At 46.1% G+C, this 25,140-nt stretch overlaps 1 protein-coding gene and 1 non-coding gene across 9 annotated transcripts in view; one reads left to right on the top strand and one right to left on the bottom strand.

Annotated features, from left to right (window-relative positions):
- The window catches only part of Ldlrad4 (low density lipoprotein receptor class A domain containing 4), a 369,921-nt gene that overhangs the window by 136,528 nt on the left and 208,253 nt on the right, over nucleotides 1–25,140 (bottom strand). The gene's annotated exons all lie outside the window — the stretch shown is intronic.
- On the top strand, nucleotides 24,804–24,877 carry Trnaa-cgc (transfer RNA alanine (anticodon CGC)). The gene has a single exon. It is a non-coding gene; the product is annotated as a tRNA-Ala (tRNA).

Raw genomic sequence — 25,140 nt, 5'->3', positions numbered from 1 at the left:
GTGAGAAAGTGACTCAGTGGTGGGGTTATAGCCTTCCAAATCTAATAGCTGGGAGAGGAAAAAGTTCTTAAGAATGTTCATCAGTGAGAAAGCGATTTTAGTATCTTCCATAAATAATATAAAAACCATTTTTTAGAATTTCTTTTCTAAAAGTGTTCCAAGTCTAGGCCCACTACTGGAGGACAGGTACCTGGTGAGGCCAGAGAGACCTTCCCAGAACTAGAAGGAAAGGCTTCAGAACAGATGGTGCTGGAGGGCTGTGGGTAGACCCAGAGAAGGAACCTGTTCCCGCAACGACTTCAAGTCTGTGTGTTTTCAGCAAATGGTCTCATTTCTCTGGGTCCCAATTTTCTCATTTGTAAAATGGAGATAACATCTACCCTCACAGAGACCAGGAAGATTAAACATGATACCCTCGGTATTTAGCAAATGCTCAATAAGGGTGTCTCATCCACCTCTTCCTGACCATGGGGCCAGGACCATGAACACCATGCGCAGAGCCCATGAGCCTCCACCCCCACTCACAGCAGGCACAAGTGACCTGGGTTCCTTTCCATTCTGTTTGGGGCAGGCTCAGAACACCTCTCCATACTGTGGTAGGCAGCCACATGGCTTCCTGGTGGCTAAGATGACCCCTGGGCCCAGGGTCCATCCAGGAATGGGCAGGTGAAGCATTTGACAAAGGTGTCCACAGCAAACATGGAAGACTGGTGTTGGGGACAAGGGACTGCAAGGGAGAAAACAGTTTGGCAAATCAGGCAAAGCTCAGAGCCCAAGAACACAACAAGACAGCCCTTAACCACAGCAGAATGTCAAGGATGGTCTGCTGGATTTAAGCCAGGGAGCCCGAGACTCAGCACCATCTCTCCAAGGGGAGATGAGTCCAGAGAGGTGTGCTGAGGTTCAAGGGCCCTCAGCTGAGCCACTTACTGCCTCCTCTTCCATCTCATCACCACCTTGGATCAGCAGAAAATCCTGTGACCTGACGCTCAGCATACAGCAGCACTTACCCTCCCCACAGCTACCGCCCTGCAGGTCCCTGCACTGTCACTGCTTCCTGCTTCCATTGTTGCTGTGGCCTCACAGCTAGATGCTCTATTCCCACCCCTGCCCTAGATACTCCATGCTCAAATCAGAAGCCACTCAGATCTTTTTCAACACAGGTCAGAGCATATCTCATCTCTATTCAGAACCGCTGGTGCCTCCTCATTTCAGAATAAAACTCCTCTTTGAGTGGTCTAGGAAACCCTACATGAACTGGCCCCTCACCATCCTGTGATTTTCCTCAACTGTATCAGGCAGCCTTTGTTCCAGGGCCTTTGAAAGACTGGATCCTTTCTCTACAGGCCCATAAGTTACTCCTCTGATCCTTTGGATCATCATGCAAATGCCATATCCTCAGTAAAGCATTCCCTCACCACCTATTTGAAACTGGAACACTTTAGACACTTCTGAACCCCCTTCTCTATCTTTTCCAAAGCATTCACTACCCTCTAGAACACCACTTAATTAATTCATTTAGTTTAATGGGATAAATAAATTCTCCCTGAACTAGAGTATAAACTCCATGAGGGAAGGTACTGTCTATTTGGCACACACTAGGTGCTAAATATTTGTTTAATGAATGGATGAATGAATGAATGAATGAATGATGTTTTCACCTGAAGACTCCACACAGGGCTCACATGCTATTGTATTATCAACTTCTAGATATCTCTCCAAACCCACCTTTCAACTCAAAGGCAAAATTTAAAGTCCAGATTCATCTCAGCAGCTCGGGAGGCTGAGGCATGAGGATCAGGAGTTCAAAGCCAGCCTCAGCAACTTAGCAAGGCCCTAAGCAACTCAGTGAGACCCTGTCTCTAAATAAAATACCAAAAATGGCTGGGGATGTGGCTCAGTGTTTAAGTGCCCCTGGGTTCAATCCCCGGTACCAAAAAAAAAAAAAAAAAAAAAAAGGGGGTCCAGATTTCTCAGTTTCCCCAAGACTGATATTTAACTAGTTTTCTTTCACTGATCTCTTGATAGGTCTTTTTCCCTGGAAAAGGCTGTTCTTCTTCCCTCTCTGCCATCCTGTCTACTCCCTGCCTCACCCACCCTGCTTCACCAGCCAACTCTTTAATACATTAGCTCTCGTGGCAAAGATTGCTTTCCATGATACACAGACATACTCATGATACCTCAGGAAAGACACAAGGAACTAGTCATCTTTAACAGGTCTTAAAATAGACATATATAGGTCAATACACACACACATACACACACACACAAACCTGGAAGTAGGGCTTGGTCTAATTAGGCACAGCCATTTACGGGCCATTCCATACAGTGTTTACTAGCAATGGCAAAATGTGCTGATTCTTATGATTTGAAAAGAAACTAAAACCTGAGCCATTTGGGAAGCATCCAGAAGACCCTGAAGCTTTGCAATTTCCATCCAGTGATCTGAATGGCAGAGAACTCCTTACTACTTGAGGGGCAGCAGGGTATTTGATATTAGAAATAGCGGCCCTCATTGTTTGAAGGGCTCTAAATAGTTTTAGAACTTGGGGAGAGTAATTTGCCTTTTGAAAACATAAACTTCTGAAGGGCACCTCCAAACATGGCCCTCTAACACAAAAGGCACTACCTCCTCCCTCCGCCTCCCATCACCAGGTATCTTGCCTTTGAAACACATCAGTGCCCAGCCTTCCTCCCCAGGACAGAGCCTTGGACCCAGGGCCTGGCTTTCCACTCTGTTCACCACCTTGGATGTTTGAGTCCTTGTGCAGAACCAGCCAAGAGATGTTTTCTGTTTCTGCTCAAGCCTCTCTAGCCTCCTCCCCAGTCTTTCTAGCCTCCTCTATCTTCTCTTCCGCAGCCTCTTCTAGCCTCCTCTCCAGCCTCCTCTCCCTCCTTTCTTGCTTTAACCACTGCCTCATCTCATTAGGTGACTCATTAGGCTCCACGGAGCTTCTCAGGCTCAGGTCTCCTCCTTTCTGAGACCCTGAAAGTTGCAACTTGTCCCTTGGGTATTGCGGGCTCAGGTGCATGCTTCCACTGGGATCTGAGAGTCAATTACAGCAGCCCGTGCCCAGGCTAATTATCTCCGTCCCCACGGGAGATAGTGACATGCCCTTCATCACCTTGGCTGCCCAGCAAGCCCAGCAGATGCTGCAGAAACCCTGGTGGCGTCCTCATTGCTGATCACCTAAGGAGCTCCCCACTCTGCACACAGAAGAGCTCCCCATTGACCAGGCTCAGAGTGGCCACAGTCACCACAGGACACCTGTCCTGACACCCTGCTCAGCCTCTCTGTGCTTCTTCATTTGGGCCACTCGACACTGGATTTCTATTTTTGTGTTTGAGGGGAGGTGGAGAGAATGAAAATGTCCAGCGACTTACAAACTGTCCCTAATTATTCAGCGAGAGTGGTGATTTTTGCCAAGCCAAAGAACTGCCGATAGCCACATGGCCAATGGGAATCTGTTCTGGGGAAGGTGGAAGAAGGACAAGGATATGGTACTGTCACTGTGGGGTCTCCTCCTGGCAGAGCTGCCTGGCCTCCTCCAGAGCCTCACCTGCTGCAGGCTGAGCAAGTGTGGGGAGAAGGAGCAGGAAATTGGGGGACTGCCGGAGCCCATGGGGAGCAGCAGGAGCCTGCGGGTGGGTCAGTTTGGCAGTTCTTCCTTCAGTGACCCCAGATACTGGCCCTTCTTGAGAGGCCTCCAGCCTCAATCACAGTCGCGGTCCCCACTGTCCTCCTGAAGCGCAGGCTGGACCTCTCTGTGCCTGCCTGTCTCCACTCCTCCAGCTCAGCCACAGACTCTCACCCTCCTCCCTTGGCCTCTGAGAGAGCTTCTCATCACCCCAAGTCCAGCAGGCCCACCTCCACCTCCTTCTTGGTCACTGTAACTCTCCTCCGCTCCCCACCCCACCCAGGAGCATGGCCCTGCTCTCCTCTCCCACAGGCCTCCCGGGGGCCACTCTGCACCAGCCAGCTTACTCACTGTCCTGTCCCAGCTTCATGTCAGTCCCTCAGGGAGGCATGTCCTGATCTGCCAGGCTGGAGCCCTTGTTCAGGACTCCCAGGATTACAACCTAACTGCCCACTCCTCCCTCATTTCCCTGAAGACACACGACAGCATCTTTGCAAATGCTCATTTTATTTTCCCCCTGCATATTTTCTCTGGTGAGGGGTCGGTGAAGGTCATTGGCCATTTTTTAATCAGGTTTTTTTATTATTATTATTGAGTTTTAACAGTTCTTTGTATGTTCTAGGTGAAATTCCACTATCAGATATATCTTTGAAAATATTTTCTCCAGGTTTGCAGCTTGTCTTTTCGTTGACTTAATAAGTGTCTTTCACAGAGCATAAAATTTTAATTGTAATGAAGTCTAACATATCAATTACTTTTTTCATGGATCATTTCTTTGGTATTATATATAAAAAGTTATTACTAAACCCAAGGTTATCTAGATGTCCTCCTGTCTTCTAGGAGTTTGGCAGTTTTGTGTTCTACATTTAGGTCTGTGAAGGATTTTGAGTTAATTTTCATGAAAGGTGTAAGTCTGTGTCTCAATTCTTTTGTCTGTTTGTGGATGTTCAGTTGTTCTAGCACCATTGATTGAAAAGACCATCTTTTATCCATTGTAATTGCCTTCATCCTGTCAAAGATCAGCTGATTATATTTATGTGGGTCTATTTCTGGGCTTTCTGTTAGATTTCATTTATCTATTTGTCTGTTTTTTCTGTCAGTACCCCACACTGTCATGGTTACTGTAGTCTTGAAGTCAGGCAGTATCAGTCCTCCAATTCCGTTTTGTCCTTCAATTCTGTGTTGGCTACATTGAGTCTTTTGTATCTCTATATAAACTTTAGAATCAGTTTGTCAGTATCCATGAAATAACTTGCTGTCATTTTGTTGGGATTACAGTGATTGCACGGGTGGATTTAGGAAGAACTGACGTTTCAGCAATCATGAGTATTCCTATCCATGAACATGGAACATCTCTCAATTTAGTTCTTTCAGTTCTTTCATCAGAGTTTTGGAATTTTTCTCATTTATATATTGTGTTAAGTCTATTTTATTGCCTACATAAGCAAATGTCAACAGTTTTACCCTTTTCATTTCAAATTCCACTTGCTCAATCTTGGTATATTGGAAAGTCATTGTATATCAGCCATATATCCTGCAACCTTGCTATAAATGCTTATTTGGATTTTTTATACTTATTGGAGCTTTTGACTTCTTATTTGCTTATTCTGACATTTTGCCAAGTTCAGAGTAACTGAATCTTCATACAATATTATATTTCAAAAATTTTTGTGGTGCCAGAGATTTAAGATATATTAATAGTTTTATATGATTTGCTGTTACAACATGATCCCCTCCTCAGCTGAAGCAATTGAATAATTCTCTAATGAGAATAAGAAAGCCAATTTCAATTCTCCAAATTATGAACACACACTTACATATTGGATTCATTTAAAACAGAAATCAACTGCCACAGCAAGAACACTGAATGTAGCCCCTGGGTGCAGACCCTCACCACAGTGCACCTGGCTCGAGGAGACACTTTGTTTTCCTGTGCTATGGTCAACTGAACCCAGGGGACATGGTGACAAGAGCCACGTCAGCGCTTATGTGTTTTAACTTAGTGTTTCACCGTGAGTTATTCTAAAGGCAAGACAGCATCACCATCTTATCATGAGAGATTATTTTCCTTAAGATGAAGAAGCCAAAAGCAAAGCTTGTTGGGACAAGTATTCAGGGTTTCTTGGTTAGGAACTGCTTTGTTTCCTAAATCCCAACATTGTATTATGAGCTCCACTCTTCAAGAAAGTAACCTGGTTTAATGCCTACTTCAGTTCACTTACATTTCCTGTGCTTCGGTTGGCACCCATCTCTTGCCCCCCTTGCCTCTGTGGCCCCCAAACACGCAGCATCGGCTAGCAATGCAGAAATGCTCTCCAAAGCCTCTGAGCACCCCCAAGTTCCCCTGTCTTTCTTCCCTTCTCCTACCTCCTGGCTGACTGCAAGCACCTGTGATCTACGTCTGATCACATCTCAATCAGAACCTGGGCTGCTTAGGAGAGGAGGGATTCTTTGCTTCCTCCCAATCTTGCTTATCTCCTAAGACTCAGGAATCCAAGTTTCTATTTCTAAAAGGGCAAAATCAGAGGGAATGGTTGACATTACAAGGAACCTTCCATAATCACAAAAGCTCGGGGTGGTAAGGGCCCAGCTGTCCGAGGACAGGGACTGTGTGCAACCTTGGTTGGCCACTCAGATGTATGTTCATAGGTCCATGTCACCATGTGCTGCTGCAGAACATCCTTCTCTAGAGGTGTTCTGAAGGCCCAGACAGCTTACAAGGCAAAGGAGTTTAACATCAGTGCCCAGCCTCTCCTGCTTTAAAATTAACGCTACATTAATGAGGTTACCTTTTAGATAACCTCAGCAGTGTCCCTTTTTAAATGGCCCACTTACTCTATGGTACCTTTGAGCCTTTAGAATACTCTTGTTGAGCCTAGTGTCCCTTTGTGACCTGTGGACTTACCCAACAAGCACGAGCAGAGAATCTACTGTGTCTGGCACCATGTCAAGAACACTGTCCAGCTGGAGCATAGCGTGCCTTGAGGACTTTGTAGGGAACACGTGAGCCTGGGCCTGGTGTGATGCTTCACAGAAAGCATCTAAGCAAAGCCTTAAAGGCGAGAGTAGGCGCTGAGCAGAGTGGACGAGGGCAGAAGAGCAGAGAACGAGAGCTCAGTGTAAGGAATCTGGCAGCTGTCGCAGAGGAGCCTGGGGTAGCTGGGGGTTTGAGGGTGGGCTACACTGCAGAGGGTCCTGAATCTGGGAAGTGATGTGGAGTCAAGCAGGAATTCCAGGTGAACTGTGTTTTCAAATCAGACCTTAATTAATGTTCAGAATGGACTGAAGGCGAACAGGCGCTGGTGGGGGGACGGCAATTGGAAACGCTGGCCAGCAAGGGCAGCACATCTCACAGGCCCAGCCACTGTGTTCAAGTACAGGCTACACTGCAGCAGGGCATTGCTGATAACCCTGCCCCACCCCTTGCACCAGTGCCGCAGGAGCTCAGCTGGGTCTGGGGGAGAGAGGAAGAGGCTGTAGGCTCAAACAGAGACAGTGAAGAAGGGGCAGTTTCCAGAGACAGGTACATTTGTCTTGTCACTCCTGATGTCTGTAATGTGCCCTCCTCTATATCAGAGCTTGGTCCAGATCACACAGGATGGGGAGCAAAGGAATCACTTGGCAGATGAATGAAGAGAGAGTCTTTGGTGCCCTTAACTGATCTGAGATGGGTGTTCAGAGCCAGGCACCAAAGGCTCCGGTTCCCCCAACTAAAGGGATGTGCCTGCTAGGTTTGTCCTGCAGCCCCAAGTCCTCAGCTACAACTATAGGGAGGATGTCCTCCACTGCCCGGTAGGATGGGTGTGGGCCAAGGGCCTCTGCTACACCTGCTGTCTCCTTCCTAAATGTAGATACCACCATTAAAAGAAGCAGTGAGGGGCTGGGGATGTGGCTCAGTGGTAGGGCACTTGCCTAGCATGTGCAAGATCTTGGGTTTCATCCCCAGCACCTCCCAAAAGGGTAGTGGATAAATGAGGGCGGGCAGAAGAACAGCTATATCATGTCAATGGTTATACAGCCCCTGGGCTCCCAGTTTTACCTTCTAGACTGCAATTTTCTCAGCTATGAAAAGATAGGGCTGGATCAGAAGATGCCTAGAGTCTTCTTTCCATAACCCATAACCCGAGCCTTTGAAAATGTTCCTATTTGTTCCTAAAGATCTACCTCCAAGCCACTCCACTGCCCAGCTGGGCTTTATTTAGGCTCTTGGCCTTCTGCAGCTACTGAAGTAAAATATCACAAGTATTTCACGAAATGAAGGCTGGGGCACTGTCTCCCAGGGTGTCCTGCTTGCTATGGGCTCTGATGAGTGGGTGTGGAGACCAATCTCCTATGTCTCCATGAACACACAGCAGGCCTGCGCTTCCCACCCACAGGGGACTCTTTTCTTGTTCTTCTGTCCAGGGGCCCCCTCAACAAATAGGTGTACTCCAGGGAAGGAAGGACTGAGGAATGGGAGTCTGGCACCATGACGTCTTGCTGAGAGACAAATAGTGGCACAGGAGAAGTTCCCCTTTGGGGAAAACCGAGGTCCAGTCAGGGTTTCTTATTCCTGGTGTTCCTATCTCTATTCAGTACCTCGAAAAATTCCAGCAAAATTAGTAAACTATCCCTTAACACTAGTTTAATCTCCATTGTGGGGCCAAATTCAAACACACTTATAACAACTGACATAACTAACTTTTCTTGAGACATCAAAAAGGATAAGAAAAAAAAATGTCACTAGAGAACTCTTTCTGATACTAAGCAAGCATAATCTAATCTAATTTAAATATTACCATCTCACTCCACTCCCTCGTTCAATATTAGCCCAAGCAAATATCTGCTGGGGACTCTCTACCTAGGGCAGGCAGAATCATGGCTGGGGTGTCCAGCAGGTACAGTCAATGGGTAGAGTGGGATCAGTGTGAGAAAACAGCATGGCGACCCTATGAGATCTTCAGAGAATGTTGGCCTCTGAGTGGGGGATACAGGAGGGCTGTGGGGGTCCAGGGGACAGAGTCAGCTGCCACTGGAACCCCACCAAGACCACCAGAAAGGTGCTACCATACCTTCTCATTTTTTGAGAAAAATTTGACTGAATCTTTAACAGGAAGTCTCATAATTTATTTTTAATGTTGGAAATTTACTCATAATTTTTAAGACACTAGAGAACAACAGAATATACACCAAAACAAACACGTCTGGACCAGATGTGGCCATGATTGCTAATTTGCAACCTCTCACATACAAAGCACACCCGCTTCCCTACGGAATCAGCAGCCCATCGAGACCGAGACGTCCACGTGCTATCCATATCAGTGTTAGTTCTGCTGAAGATTTTAAAACCCTCAGTCTGGTCCCCTGGATTAATCCGATTTATACCTTAGCTTTCCCTAACAAACACTGCATTCTAATGAGACCAGACTCCTAAGTCTCCATGAACATACCATTTTCATTTCCATCTCTTGACCTTTGTTCAAGTTACCTTGTTCCCCTACAAAGTCTATTTTCTCCCTTCCACTCACAACTCACCATTCTACACCATTTTCCTTGATTCCTTGATGAATGTGGCTTTTATTATCAGTACCACCCAATATACTCTGCTGCATACTGAGAGCTAACTGTTTCATATGCATTCATGCCATTTCTGTCGAGGCTGGAAGTCCTGGAGGGAAGGGGCCAGGGTGTGTTGGATATTCACAAGACCTCGTGTGTTTTAAGTAGGGGAACGGGAGTCCACACATATCAAGCTATGGCACTTGGGACATCAACCACAGCCGCTGCTAGCTTGCTGATCCTTATACTGGGAGAGAGAAGCGCTGCCTGGCCTCAAAGGTCTAATTAGGAAAGTGCCAAGCACAGACCAAGAACAGCAAACCCGTGTCCACATTCTAAAATTGGCTGATCTGATCTGCTTCCCTTAGTCCTCAAGTCGACACTCGACCAGGCTGAAGCATACCTGGGGGCTTTCCAACACCTGGGGGAGCAATACCAGACCCAGAGCAGGCAATTTCAGGCCCTGAACTGCAGCTTCTGCACACCACAGCACGTGTCTCTAACCCATGATCCACCTTCACCCCAGATGCAAACAACCCCTATTCTTGCCAGACTATGAGTTAACTCCAGAGCAATCCTCAGCCCACCCACCATCTGCAGCCCTTTGCTAGCCACCTCCCCAGGGCAGCCTGAGTCCTCACTAACCCCCACCAGGAAACCTTGAGCCAGACAGAACCAAGGAATCAAACACCTTTAGGATTTTTAACCTGCTTGCGACGAGCAATTCACTCAGAAACACCCAGGCTACAGGGTCAATGCCCACGACCAACAGCAAGAGAATCCAGAGAGCCTGAAAAGCCCGGTGCGGCCACCTTCTTCCCCTTGGCAGGATTTTAACCAAAGCAAAATGAAGACACATTTTTCATGGCTCCGTTTTGAAGCAAACACAACTCACCTGGTATCCGATCTTCCAGCTATAATTAGGTTTGCTTTTCGGTGAACTCTATTTTGCCTTGAGTGTCTAAACCCACCTGATGTGCTGGCAGGGGAGGGGAGTTCTCCATACTCCCATAAAGTATTTCCATTTCAGTTGCAAAGCTTAATTAATGTTGACTTCTACAAACAAACACTGTTCAGAGAATGATAATGGCATACCGAGACTATGAGCAAATTAAAAATTAACACTATCTTTGGAAGTTTGTGAAAGACAAGCACACAGTGTCTTCTCCACACTAACAAAGGAAAAGGGACACATTTGGGCTCAGGTGAACTTAGGGACCAGACCCTTTCCGTCTATTGACAACATGGTTGTAACAAGTTGGTAGAGCAAGATTATTCATGAGATAATACAAAATTCTGCACTGCGGTAACCAGGGACCTAGGTGACTCATAAACAAGACCGTATGATTGCACTTGGCTTTAAACTGTCTCTCCATAACCTTTCTGCCACCTTTTAAGGCCAGGAAGGAGTAAATTAAGGTAAGAGAACAGAGAGGGTGGGCGCAGGAAGAGGAGGAGGACGGAGGAGCCAGTCGGGAGGGCTCCTCATGAGCCTGGAGGACACCCAGATCCTCAGACTTGGCTCGCTGCCCGTGCAGGGTCGCCCGGCAGTCTCCACGGTGCCGCCCCTTTGTTCACATTCTAATGTGTCTTGAAGACAGAACAGAGCGACACTGTTATGCCGGAACATTTCATGAACCTCAAGTCTTTTATCTGAAAGCGAGGCCTAAATGACTTCTTTTATCTCCTGGCTGATGGTCGTCCCCTTCGAGTGCCTGAGTGAAAAGGAGGAAGGCAGGGCGGTCTCATTTCCAGTTTTCAATGAGCACTGTGGCACCGGGATCTCGGGGACAAGGGCCTGACTGGGTTCCTCGGCCTTCGGAAGGCAGTTCTCCCAATAGTGGCAGGTGCAGGAGGAAGTGCCACTTCAGCCTGGCCATCGCCTGGGTGGACAGGGTGGACAGGGAGCAGCCCTGCCCTCCGGCCTGGTCTCTCTCACCCTCCATCCTCACAGGTGGTGCTGGTAGGTGGGTGGCTTTGATTTCAGTAGCGAAGACAAACTCACCTGAACAGAGTCCTGCCTAAAACCAAGGATCCACTTTCTCTACACAGAAGGTCACAGTCTGTATTTTTATGATCTGAGCTTCCTTCTCTAGGCCTCTCCTTTATGACATGCATGTCTTCTCTGGAAACAATAAGGCATTAATTATTCAGCATTTTTTTTCTATAGTGTCAATGACTCTATGGAAGACTAAAAAAAAAACCCAGCAACACTGTCCTTCAAGTAAAAGGTCCATCCTCAGTGAGTGATCAGGGGAGCCTGAGAGGAACCTGGTTTACCAGAATCCTCAGGGGATGTCCCAGGCGGGGCAGGGTGGTGGACATCCTCTCTGGCACTCCTCCTGGCCGCCACGGGCCCCACTCCCATCATGCTCTCGGGCTCCCAGGGTTCTCCAGTGCTCTAGGCAAGTGCTTCTTCACAGCTGAACCAGCAATATCAGCATCACCTTCTGCCAAATTGCAAGAGATGCAAACCCTTGAAACACTCCAGAGCTTCTGGATCTCAGAGGAGAGCATGAGGTGATGCTCAGAAAGTTGGAGAACCCGGCCTGGGCCTCTTCATCCCTCCTTCTCTCCAGTTAGAGAACACAGCACTGCATTCCTTCCTAATGGTGAAGGCCATGCTTACTGCAAAGGAATGAACCAAGGGTTCCACAAAATCACCTCATCCACCATCCCTGAGACACAGGTGGGAGGGCCACAGCAGAGGAAGGGCTCGATAACTTTACAAAGCCCCAACCAGACCCTGGTCATGGGTCATTCAGGATGGCCCACTTGGGCTATCTATGACTAGAAAGGGCCATCTCAGTCTAAGACATCAGATGGTCTTGAAGAGGACAAGACAGGATTGGGCTCCAACAGGACAAACCAGTCAGAAAATTCAGAGATACATCCTTTGGGTGTAGACCGAGGAGAGGGATAGTTGGGTCAAATGGTGGTTCCATTCCCAGTTTCCCAAGGAATCTCCCTTCAGCTTTCCATATTGGTTGCACCAATTTGCAGTCCCACCAGCAGTGTATGAGTGTGCCTTTTCCCCACATCCTCGCCAGCACTTATTGTTGTTTGTATTCATAATAGCTGCCATTCTGACTGGAGTGAGATGATATCTTAGAGTGGTTTTGATTTGCCATTTCTCTAATTGCTAGAGATGATGAACATTTTTTCATATATTTGTTAATTGATTGTATATCATCTTCTGAGAAGTGTCTGTTCAGGTCCTTGGCCCATTTATTGATTTGGTTATTTTTTTTGTGGGGGAGGGTGCTTAGCTTTTTGAGTTCTCTATATATCCTAGTGATTAGTGCTCTCTCTGATGTGTGAGGGGTAAAGATTTGCTCCCAAGATGTAGGCTCTCTATTCACCTCACAGATTGTTTCTTTTGCTGAGAAGAAACTTTTTAGTTTGAATCCATCCCATTTATTAATTCTTGATTTTAATTCCTGTACCAAAGGAGTCTTATTAAGGAAGTTGGGGCCTATTCCCACATGATGGAGATTAGGGCCTACTTTTTCTTCTATTAGACACAGGGTCTCTAGTTTTATTCCTAGGTCCTTGATTCATTTTGAGTTAAGTTTTGTGCATGATGAGCGCTAGGAGTTTAATTTCATTTTGTTGCATATGGATTTCTACTTTTCCCGGCACCATTTGTTAAATAGGCTTTCTTTTCTCTAGTGCATGTTTTTGGCACCTTTGTCTAATACAAGATAATTGAACTTTTGTAGATTAGTCTCTTTGTCCTCTATTCTGTACCATTGGTCTACCAGTCTGTTTTGGTGCCAATACCATGCTGTTTTTGTTACTATTGCTCTGTAGTATAGTTTAAGGTCTGGTATTGTGATGCCACCTGCTTCATTCTTCTTGCTAAGGATTGCTTTAGCTATTCTGGGTCTCTTATTTTTCCAGATGAATCTCATGATTGCTTTTTCTATTTGGGACACAGCCACATCAATGTTTATAGCAGCACAATTCACCATAGCTAAACTGTGGAACCAACCTAAATGCCCTTCAATAAATGAAAGGATAAAAAAAATGTGGCATACATACACAGTGGAATATTACTCAGCAATAAAAGAAAATAAAATCATGGCATTTGCAAGTAAATGGATGAAGTTAGAAAAAATAATGCTAAGTGAAGTTCGCCAGTCCCCAAAACATATGCCAAATGTTATCTCTGATATAAGGAGGCTCATTCATAGTGGGGTAGGGAGGGGGAGCATGGGAGGATTAGACAAACTCTAGATAGGTCAGAGGGGTGCGAAGGAAAGGGAGGTGGCATGGGGTTAGAAATGATGCTGGAATGTGATGAACATTATTATCCAAAGTACAAGTATGAAGACACGAATTGGTGTGAATATACTTTGTATACAACCAGTGATATGAAAAATTGTGCTCTATATGTATAATAAGAATTGTAATGCATTCCACTGTCATATATAAATAAAAAAATAAAGTTGAATTGCCTTGTTCTAATTAAAAAAAAAAGTCAGAGATACAACCAATCAATCACTGGGACATACTGAGAGTACCACCTATTAATCATAACACCATTCACAGTATCTATAGGACTTAGAAAAGAACAATTTCAAGTTTACTGTTTCACAAATTTCCAACAAGCATTTGCAATCAAGCCTCTTTCAACCCGGCCATCCCAGGCCTGGAGAGGTGAGGGCAGCCTTAACTGTCTGCGGAGGCCAGCAGATAAGAGGGAGAAATTATGGTGGCTTCAATACCACAGTTACGGGCTTACTAAGAACTGGGTTGCCCAAGATCCTGGGGGTTGAGAGCAGGACAGAGTATTGAGAAGGAAGGTCCTGCATGCGGCCAAGAGGCTAGGCCTCGACCTGGGGGAGCAGGAAACAATCTCAGGCACCCCTGGCATCCAACACCCTGCACCCAGGATGGTAAGGATAAGCCCAACTTCCTACACCAGAACGAGAAAGGCAATGCCCTTGATGAGATGGAGCACTGCATTCTTGACCCCTCTTTCCAAAGCATGTTCTCGAAAAGCAACCTGCACAGAGCAGCCTAAGCTGGGATGCTGAGGGTGACCCAGCACAATCACCAGGCATTTCCAGACCTCCCGCCACTCAGGAGCAAGGAGACTCATGCACATCTCACGGAGCTCACAGCCAGGTTCCAGGATGGGCATCTTTGCTGTGGCACACATTCGAATCCTACACCGTGAGGACCAGGTCCAAGCCCTGGGCTGGGGAGGGAGCCTTCTGAGGAGGGGGTGTGCAGCTCCACCTGACACATCACTTTCTAGCCATCCTTACAAAGTGCTGGAAAGTTTATTTCTTCCTGAAATGTAACCACTGGTGAGAGGTTAAACTGGAGGGTGGAGACACACTTCTCTATGAAGAGGTAACTCTGGAGAAAGTCAGGGGACTCTCAGACATTTCTGCAGCCTTATTAGAGACTGGCGAAGATCTTCACGTGGGCTGCGCTGGATGTCAAGGATTCTGCCGTATCATTTTCACGTGAGACACAGTCATCTCAGAGGAAGTCAATTACACAGTCTCCTCTGACCCCCAGATCTCTGGGCATTCGTCTGGAGAAGGATACAACTTAACATCTTTAATTCCATTCCAAATAGTTCCATTCCACTGTTTTTTCTTTATTGTGGAAAAAGATAATCAATTTTGCCCGGTGCAGGGGCACACACCTGTAATCCCAGAGGCTTGGGAAGACTGTGAGTTCAAAGCTAGTCTCAGCAATTTAGTGAGGCCCTAAGATATTTAGCAAGATCCTGTCTCTAAATAAAAATATAAAAAAGGGCTGGGGATGTGGCTCAGTGGTTAAGTGCCCCTGGGTTTAATCCCTGGTAGCAAAATAATAACAATAATAATTATAAACTTGCCATTTTAACCATTATCAGTGTACACTTCAATGGCATGAATTACATTCACACTATTGGGTGATCATTACCACTCCAAACACCACTTGGTGACCCTCAAGAAACAAGCCCCCATTCCCAACCCCACCTCCATCCCTACCTAGCTCCTAGTAACTTCTAACCTACATTCGGTCTAAGAATTCTTCTGTTTGAGATATTCCACGAGTGGAATCGTACAATATTTGTCCTTACAGCTTCTTTCACATGGCATAACATTGTCCGAGGTTCACCCGCGTGTGGTATGTACTAGAACTTCTCTCCTTATTGAGGCTCATAGTGTTTCATTGTATGGATATATCATTTCTTCATCAGCTGACAGGCATTCGGGTTATTTCCAGCCTTTACAAATCCCTGTTCTAGACTTTGTTTTCAATTCTTTTGGATATACACCTAGAAGTGGAATTTCTAGTTCATATGATAATTCTATGCTTAGCTCTTCAAATAACCATCAAACTGTTTTCGCCAGTAGCTGCACCCTTTTATAATCCTACCAGCAATGAACAAAGGTTTCAATTTCTCTACATTCTTGTCCAGGCTCATATTTTCAGATTTTTGTTTTAATACTTTTTTACTTGTCAATGGACCTTTATTTTATTGCATAGAACTCAATGCCTCACACTTGCTAAGTATTCTACCTCTGAGCCACAACCCCAGCCCTTCAGATGTTTTTAATGTAGCTCCTCTAGTGGGATGCAGTAGTATTCATGGAGGTTTTGATTTGCATTTCTCAAACGACCAAAGACATTGAGTATCTTTATTCAAGCTTAGGATCCATCTGCATATCTTCTTTGGAGAAAGGTCTACTCAATTGCTTTGCCCATTTTTTAGCTGGGTCGTCGTTTTGCTATCTGGTTTTAGTAGTTCTTTATAGATTCTGGGTTTGAAACCTTTACTGAATATATGATTTATAAATATTTTCCCAGCCTATAGGAACGTTTCATTTTCTTAATGTCTTTGAATGAACAGAAATTTTCAATCTGGATAGATTCAATTTACCTATATTTTTCTTTTGCTGCTCACACTCTTGGTGTCATATCTAAGAATCCACTGCCATGGAGACTTACTCTCATGCTGTCTTCTAAGAGTTTTATGGGTTTGAACGTCATATTTAAGTCATTGGCCCACTTTGAGTCCATTTTTTATGTAATGTGAGATAGAGGTCCAATATCAGTTTTTTTTGATGTGGAAATTCAACCGTTTCAGCACCACTTATTGAAAAAACTATTTTTCTCATTGAAAGAACTTGGTGTCCTTGTCAATAATCAACTGGCCACACCAATATGGATGTTCTATTTATCAGTTCCATCTGTTTGTGTATCTATCCTTATGGCCATACCACACTGTTTTGATTACTGTACCTTGTACGTTTTTAGGAAGCAGGAGTCCTTCAACTTTGTTCTTTTTCAAAAAATTTTGGCCATCTGAATTTGAGGCCTTATGAATTTGAGGACCAGTTTTTATATTTCCATGCATACACATGGCTGTTAGAATTTTGATAGGGACTGAATTAAATTAGATCTGCTGATCACTAGGGAATAATGACATTTTAGCCATAGGAAGTCTTCTCACCTATGAATGTGGAATCTCTCCACTAGGTCTTCCTCAAAATTTCTTTCAACAATGTTCTATAGTTTTCAGGGTACAAATTTTTCCTCCTGGATTAAATTTATTTGTAGGTATTTTATTTTTTTAGATGCTATTTCAAGTGGAATGACTTTCTTAATTTAATTTTTAGTAAATACTCTTTAAATTTTTTTTTAGTTTTAGTTGGACATATTTTTATGTGGTGCTGAGGATCAAACCCAGGGTCTTGCACATTTGAGGTGAGTGCTCTACCTCTGAGCCACAACCCCAGCACCCCCCCACCCCGCACACAAACACTCTTGATTCTTATGTGTTGATCTTGTTCCCAGCAACTTTACTAAATTCATTTATTAGTTCAGTAGATTTCTGTGGATTCTTTGATATTTTCTATATATAAATTCATGTCATCTGTGAATAGAAATAGATTTGTGTCTTTCTTTGCAAACTGGATGCCTTGTATTTCTTTTTCTTGTCTAGGTGCCCCGGCTAGAACAACTCCTGGCACAGTGTAGAATATCAGTGGTGAACCTGAGCCCCCTTGTCTTGCTCCTGATCTTAGGGTGAAAGCCTGCAGTCTTTGAGCATGGTATTAGCTTTAGGTTCCCATACATGCTCTGCTACATACTGAATGTTTGGGTTCCCCAAAATTCAAATGTTGAAACCTAATTTCAAATGTAAATGTAGAAAGGGGGAGGGGGCTTTGAACAAGATTAGGGCAGAGACCTCATGAATGGGATTAGTGTCCTTATTTTTTTAAAAAAGACTCAAGACAGCTAATTAGCCCTTCTACCATGTACGGAAGGCAATGATGAGAAAGCATTGCCTATAAACTAGGACTCAGGCCCTTACTGGACAGCAAATCTAACAACTTTGATCTTGGATTTCCAGCCTCCTGAAATAAACCTCTGTTGTTCATAAGCATTCCAGGACTATGGTATTTTGTTATAGCAGCCTGGACAAATACAAGACCCTTTATGTCATTGAGGAAGTTCCTTTCTATTCCTAGTGTTCCTATAATGAAAGAAAGCTGGATTTGGTCAAAAGTCTTTTCTGGGTATACTGAGATGATCATATAGGTGTTTTTCTGTCATTTTGTTAATTTTGTTTGATTTTTATGTTGAACTACAATCTATTATCTTTAAAAAATAATTAGTTGAAAACTATATTACTACACAAAAACTATTCTGAGCACTACTTTAAAGATTTGTTGATCACTTCATTCAACATACATTTATTTTACTCCCGGGCATTATTCTAAGTATTAGAGGCACACTAGGCGCATGCCTATAATCCCAGCTGATGGAGAGATTGAGACAGGAGGATAATGAGTTCAAAGCCAGCCTCAGCAACTTAGTGACACCCTAGCAACTAAGCAAGACAATGTCTCTAAATAAAATATTAAAAGGGATGAGGATGTGGCTCAGTGGTTGAGTGCCCCTGGGTTCAATCCTTAGAAACAACAAAACAAAACAAAACGTCAGTCATCCCTACCCCACTAGAGTAACATTCTGAGTGGGGTGGGGAGGGGAGGAAATAAGCAAGAGAGATAAAATGTATTGTAGGGAAGTTTGTGATAGTGATCTGGGAAAAAGCAGGCAAGACAGGGAGTGGAGAGAATAAAGATGCTGAGATTTCAGGTGGACGTCTGCAGTACAGCTCACAACAGCTCAGCTTGCTGAGATAGAGAAATCACTTTCAGTCAAGAGGAAACAATTGCCTTGAACGGACTCAGTGTCTTCCCCACCGTGACCCCCTGCCAAACCGCAAGCCTAACCAGGAAACCCCATCTCCCTTTGGCTCCGTGTTCTGCACCAACCAATATGACCCTGATGCCAAAATTAGCCTGGTTTTAGGTGCTGCCAATGAACGAGGACATAAATGGGGCCAAAGGCTGCCCTCTTGAACCACAGCAAGGTTGCAGACTCTGCCAAAGGATGAATGAGCAGTGTTCCTGAAATCCAATGCTCCAACTACCCTCCCTCTGTCAGTTTCATCCCCTTCCTTCTTTTTGATGGCTGCAAATATTCAGGACCAGGCACTGCCCATAACTCCTGCAGGCTAACTGCCTGGCGCTGTACGGCTCTGTAACAATCTACAAGAGCTTCATCGTCCTTTCACCTCTGACACCCCACATAGGCACAGGGTGTGAACCCACTCCTCCGACCTCCAGGATACCTGGAGGATGCAGCAGGAGATGGCAACTTCAGCACCTGAGCTACCCCAAGAGCAGCCTACCCAACCACAGGTGCCCAAAGAGATAGGAGGATCACGAGTTCAAAGCCAGCTTCAGGTTTTTAAACACCAGATATTATGCACCTGATTTAAATTACAAGGCAGCAACGTACTTATTAATAGCTACACAGACCTTGGCGGGGAGCTTCCTGGGGAGGGGCTGCCATCTTGGGCTGAGCAAAGCACTGACATGGCCAGTGCTTCCTTCACCCTCTCCCCTGGTGGCAGACAGGAAGCAGGGTGGAAGCCACAGGAAGCGGCTCTGCCTCCTCTTGTGCACTGGCCAGCCAATTAGCATGTTGCCATGAGGGGCAGATGCACATGAATATGGAGCACACGGCCTCGTGTTCCTGCTCAGTCTGGCGAGCCACGGAGCCACTCATCCTGTTCTGTCCAAAACCATGGGGGTGGGGGTGCAGCCTGAAGGGAAGGAAAGTCCCCAAAGCCCCTCCAGAAGGATGTGAAACTCAAAGTGGTCAGGTCCCAGCAGCCCCAGAGGGTATTTCTGAGAGGGACAGTTTCTACATCCAGGTGTACTTTCTGATGGAAGATGCTGGATACAGTGGCCTCTGGAATATTCCACAGAGCAGACAGTGCTGCTGATGTCATTCATTTACATCAAGAAAAGGGACACTCAGTAAAAGGCTTGTGAGCCTGACGGGCAACAGGCATAACCAGACATTTCCTAAGTAAAACCAAAACACCGAAATGAGATTACTGGTTGGCGTGAGCTCAGATGAGCGTGGGGAGGTGAAAATATGCCATGTCTAATTTTATTTATCAGATTAGAGCGATTTCTATAGGAAATTACTGTTCTTCACTCATCAACAGTTTAAGGCAATGTAAACACGCTCTCATTGCTACTGTGCCCAGAGACTTCTCCGCCGAGCTATTAGCCATAGTTTCCTTTTATAAAAACCATAATAGAAAATGTGGCCAAACAGATAGATGGAGTGTTCCCAGCAATATGGAGAAACAGTTGTGTTTATGCAGAGATTAGTCTTTCAAATTGAGAGATCTCCAAAGCTCCATTTGTACTTGAAAGGCTTGTCTTTTTGTTAACCAGTAAATAGCTCATTCATATTCCACAAAGAAAACCCTCTAAATTGGGAGAAATAGCCATATTTAACATTAGGTAGGGAAATGGGGCTGAAAGCGAGAAAAGAAGACTATTTCCCCCATTTCTTGGACTAGATTAAAGCTTTCCTTTATAATTTAAAATAGCCTCTGTTTTTTTCCACATGTAAGAGGCAGAAATTTCATGAAAGGCTGAGCAGTACTATCCATAAATGCAGAAATTGTGCCAGAGAACAAGTTAAGAAACACATTTTTTAAAAAGAAATCTTGGGTCCTCTTCTCATATTCTGCAGTACGTATTTCTTAGCTGTTACATCTGCTGCAAAGATTGGGGTGGGATGGGGGGTGGTCGTCAAGAGGGCCTGAAACACAGCCTGCTGGGATGGGGCTCCAGGCCAGGGCCAGCTCTCCTGAAGCACGAGGTGCCTGTGGGAGTACCTGCAGTCAGTCACTTGGGATTCAGAATAAGGATCAGAATCATGTGAGCGGGTGGACACGGCAGGATATAAAATAAAGCCACTGGAAAGCAGGAGGTATTCACCACCAACTCAAAAAGATGACAAGTTGGGAGATGACAATATGTGTTAACAACTGTTTTTAAGCCTGTTTAACCATAAAAATAACGGAATGGAGCTCTGACGTCCACGGGCAGCAGAGGGAGTGAACCCCATTCCCTTCACCGGTCTTGTTTCTAAGGGATGCTGTGGGCTCCGGCCACACGCACAGCTGGAGTGGGTCTGATGAGCAGGGTGCCCCTGAGGAAGGTGATGGAAGTGAGTGGAAACAGAGGGAGAAGGAGAAGGAGACGCCCAAGACGCTCAAGAGGCTCACGGGGGATGTGGCCCAGGAGGAGGTCTGCTCCCTGCATACCTGAATCTGGAAGCCCGTGTGCTGTGGGGTCACCAACTGTTGTGCAGAGACTCTCAGCCATGGGTGTCTGCAGCAGCCGTGAACAGGGACATGGCTCCACTTCCCTCCAAATCCATCCACAGTTCCTGGCACTGGTGGTCTAGACTTGCCTGTCAGCCCTCCCTTAAGAGCACAGGAAGGCTGGTATAGCAATGCCACCAAAGTGTCTAGGCTCCCACTAACATCTCCCTTGAGGGCACTATTATACTCATGAAGTCCAGGCAGCAAAGTGCTTTCTGCCAACAGGCTAAACACCTCTGGCTCTTCCATTACAGCTCTGCTTGGGGCTTTTCTGGACTATGTCTTTACTGTCCCTGTTCGGCCCCTTACAGCCACCAGGACTGAGCTGCCCTGGCCTTCTGGGCCATCTCTCTGCTATGCTGACACCTTCCTTTCTTGGGGAGTCTTCAAGGCTTGAGCATGGAAAGACTCTGCATCAATCAGATAAAGAAGACAAACCCTAATTGTGTAGCTCCCAGAGTCCTTCTTTCATCCACTGACTGCCCCATTGTCACAGCTAAATTCACCTTATCTTCTATCAAACTTGGCATCTTAACCAGAAAACCAACCCCTCCCTGACTGCATGGTTTGGGTTGTCACATCACCTTCACTTAGCTTGACATCTGGACACTCGTCCGGGCCTCTCCCCTGCAGCTCCACAGTCCACCAGGCCCCCTTCTGTGTTCAGGTGACAGAGTGTTCCACTCACAAAGTCTTGCTTCTTGGTCCTACTGCCCCGTCCTCCTGACAGTCAACCCAGGCCACTTCAGACGACACAGGGGTGCCCGTCACTTGCTGTGAGCAGTGCCAATGCTGATGCCAACAGACATTGAGCAAGGGTCTCGGGCACCCAGAGGCAGGCCACCCACCTGTCTTTAGAGAAGGGCTGTCTGGTAGGAGCGGGGGCCCCCCCAGCAGGGTGGCCAGTTTGGCACAGGAAGAAAGCATGGGAATGATTTGATTTTTGTCTCATTCTTTGGTAATCCTTTGATTCTATACATATAAAGTTTATAAAAGTACACTATATAATTTTTAAATAATAAAGCACACATATAATGAGGATTACCCCCAAAATCTTTTATGAAAAAGGGGCCCATGTTCTAAAACATCAGAATCCATGAATCCTCTGCCTTAAATTTTCTGGTCGCTGAGCCTCTTTTTTTGTTCCCTCTCGACAGCAGTATCTACTCCTAAGACACACATATGTCCTTTCTTTCTTTTTTCTACTCAGCACCAAATCAAGTAGCAAATTAAAAAATAACATAAAGTCAGGGACACATATGGTATGGGTCACATGGCAGGGATCCCCTCTCGTGGATTGCTCTGAAATGATCAACTTAGGACAATAACACCAGTTAATCAGTGCTCTCAAATACACTATTCTTCCAGTACATTGTCTGCAAATCACCTCCCCTTTGTATTCCTCTTCAGCAGGGACCCTGGGACATCATGCAGGGAAATGACCCAGGAGGCTTGCTGAGTGGCACTGAGCAGGTGTCAAAGCTGCATCTCGTGTGTGACTTAAGGCAGAAGCTCAGGGGATATTTATTCACCTCTAAACTGAGAGGTCTGCAGCCAGCATAAATGTTCTATAGCTATCCCTCATAAAGTGTAAACACCACCTGAGAACACACAGAACCAGAAGGTTGCTGCTTTATTTAAAAATGATCTTTTTGTAGGCAAGATCAGTTTCCTATTGCTGCTGTAACAAACTCTCACAAAATTAGTGGCTGAAAACACCAACTTAATAACTCATAGTTCTGGAGGTCAGAGGTCTAACATGAGCCTCCCTGGGCTGCACACTAGGAGCTGGCAGGCCAGGCTGCTCCCAGAGTGGGGATGGATTCTAGGACTTTTCCATCTGCTAGATGCCGCCCACATTCCATGGCTTCCGTCCCTTCCTTCAAAGCCAGCAGTGGTGGGTTGAGTCCTCTCCGCACCTCAAGTCTGGGGCCTCCCTGTGAGAATAGGAAGAAGGGTCTATTCTGAGGATACATGTGTGGGGCCCAGCCTGGACACTTCAGGGTCATTTCTGTACCTCAAGGTCCTTAACCTTACTCAGACCTGTGAAGTCCCTTTGGCGAGGTGAGGTGACATTTTTCTAGGATCCAAGGACTAAGACACGGACCTCTCTGGCCATGAAAGGCCTGGGACACCATGAGGAGCAACAGCAGTGCCTGGTGTCAACTGCCTGCAGGCTCCTCTCAGGTTCTCACGCCCTCAGGCAAGAAGCCCAGGATGACGCTGGAAGAACTGCTGCGCGCACAGGAAAGACTCGTGCTCCGTCCTCAGCCACAGCCACGAAGCTCAGCCTTGCTCCATCACGCTAATAAATGGCACTTCTAAAGCAAAGTGCAGATTTCCTTCTAGCTGCTAAATTTATTTTGCACAGGTGGCATTTGAATGCCGCATCCCGCAGAGTCAGCACGACTGCATGGCTCTGCTCCCCTGTTCCTGCCTCAGGACCAGCTCCTCCCTCTCACTTCCCACCCCCCGGACCTTCACATCTGGGCACTGTTGTCGCTGTCCAGTGGAGGACTCACGGTTACATACTCTCAACAAAGCAAAGAGAGGCTCTGCCGCTCTTCCCACTAAGGAAAGCAGAGGCATGGTTACAACGTGCACCGATGACAAACAGCACGGCTGGACACCGTCTTCCAACCTGCTCCACCTACTTGCTCCATGGACAGAGACGATGACCGAGTGTCGTGGTGCTCATGGTGCTGTGCAGGACAGAAGACCCCCAGGGCGAGGCTCCCGCCTCACCACCAGGCAGGGCCAGTGGAATGAACACAGGATAAGCACCCTGCCCAGGGAGGGGGTCCTCCCAGGATGGCCAAGAGCTCATCCTGTAGCAGAAAGCATTACAGAAGTTTATGTGGGGAACCAGAGCTGGACTAGGACAGACAAGGGGACGTGGGTCTTGGGAGGCGAGGGAGAAGGCAAAGAGGGACAGAGCAGCTTCAGACAGCCCGGTCAGTCCCAGAATTTAAAGAAGTAACAGTTCTGCTGCCCTACAGTTTATCAGGGCCCATTGGCTTGGGACTAGGGCCCAGACCTATGCTGATGGGGTTCATTGGCTCAGTCTGCAAAAATGCTCCTGTTTTCCCATTTGTGTGCAATACTTTGAGACAGTAAAATTACAATAAATGCAGATGTATATGACCAATTCGTATGTCCAATCACATGCCGAGTGACGACATTTTGGTGGACGATGGACAGCACCTAGGAGGTACATACCACACAGCCAAGGTATGTGAAGGCTACATCATCCAGGTCAAGATAAGCACACATCAAGAGGTCCACACAATGACAAAGACCTAGTGACACATTTCTTAGAACATGTCCCTATCGCTAAGTACAACATAACTGTGTGCACACATGCACACACTCACACACACATACACATATCTTAAATGTTGTCGAAATCATCACACATTAAGTGCCTACTATGCAACAGGCTTTGTGCTGGACACTGAGGGTCCAATATGAAGGAAACACCATCCCTCTTTGAAAGGGGAAGTGCTGGGGAGTGATGTTGGCCAAATTCTCTTGTTACACTGTGTGCATGTTCAAATATGTAACAACAACTATAATGCACCGATAAAAAAAATATGGGGAAAAAAACATAGTCCCTCCCCTCTGGAGGGATTTCCTCATACTCTAATAGGAGAGACATAATTAAACAAATAATTAAAATTCACCATGGTGCAGCTTGAAGGAAACACAGAGTGATACAAAACACAATGCAAAGAGAAAGGAAAGCAACCCACTGAGAACTGCACTGATCCAGGTGCCCTGCTGGCCACCTCCTCCCTGGGGGGCTCCTCACCCACAGCTACTGGAGGAGCGGAGAGTGGAGGAGGGAGCCTCGAGCACCAGGATGCACTGGGAGCCAGGGCTCTGAACAGGAAACAGACCACTGGGGCTGTGGATGTGGCTCAGTTGGTAGAGAGCTTGCCTCGCATGCACAAGGCCCTGGGTTCAATCCCCAGCACCACAAAAAGAGGAAAAAAAGAAAAAAGAAACAGAGGATTAGGGCAGGAAGAGACTGACACATGCTGTGCCCCAGCCACAGGTCAGGCGAGGCTGTCCCCACTCTATCCTCCTCCCTCAAGCACGTGTCACAAGCAACTGAGCCCCCCTCCTCCAGACCAAGTAAAGAGGGCACACCTCAGAGAGGTGACACGGTGGTGGGATATGCTGATGCCCCTGTGTGTCTCCACCTGCCCAGCAGGAGCAGGTGCCACCCCAGGCTCCAGCTCC

Source organism: Marmota monax, unplaced genomic scaffold (genome assembly GCF_021218885.2).
Source record: "Marmota monax isolate L192 unplaced genomic scaffold, Marmota_monax_Labrador192_F-V1.1 WCK01_AAM20220418_F8-fsc00180, whole genome shotgun sequence".
Lineage (NCBI taxonomy): Eukaryota > Metazoa > Chordata > Mammalia > Rodentia > Sciuridae > Marmota > Marmota monax.
Note: the sequence above shows the minus strand (reverse complement) of the source record. Positions and strands in the feature narration are given on the sequence as shown.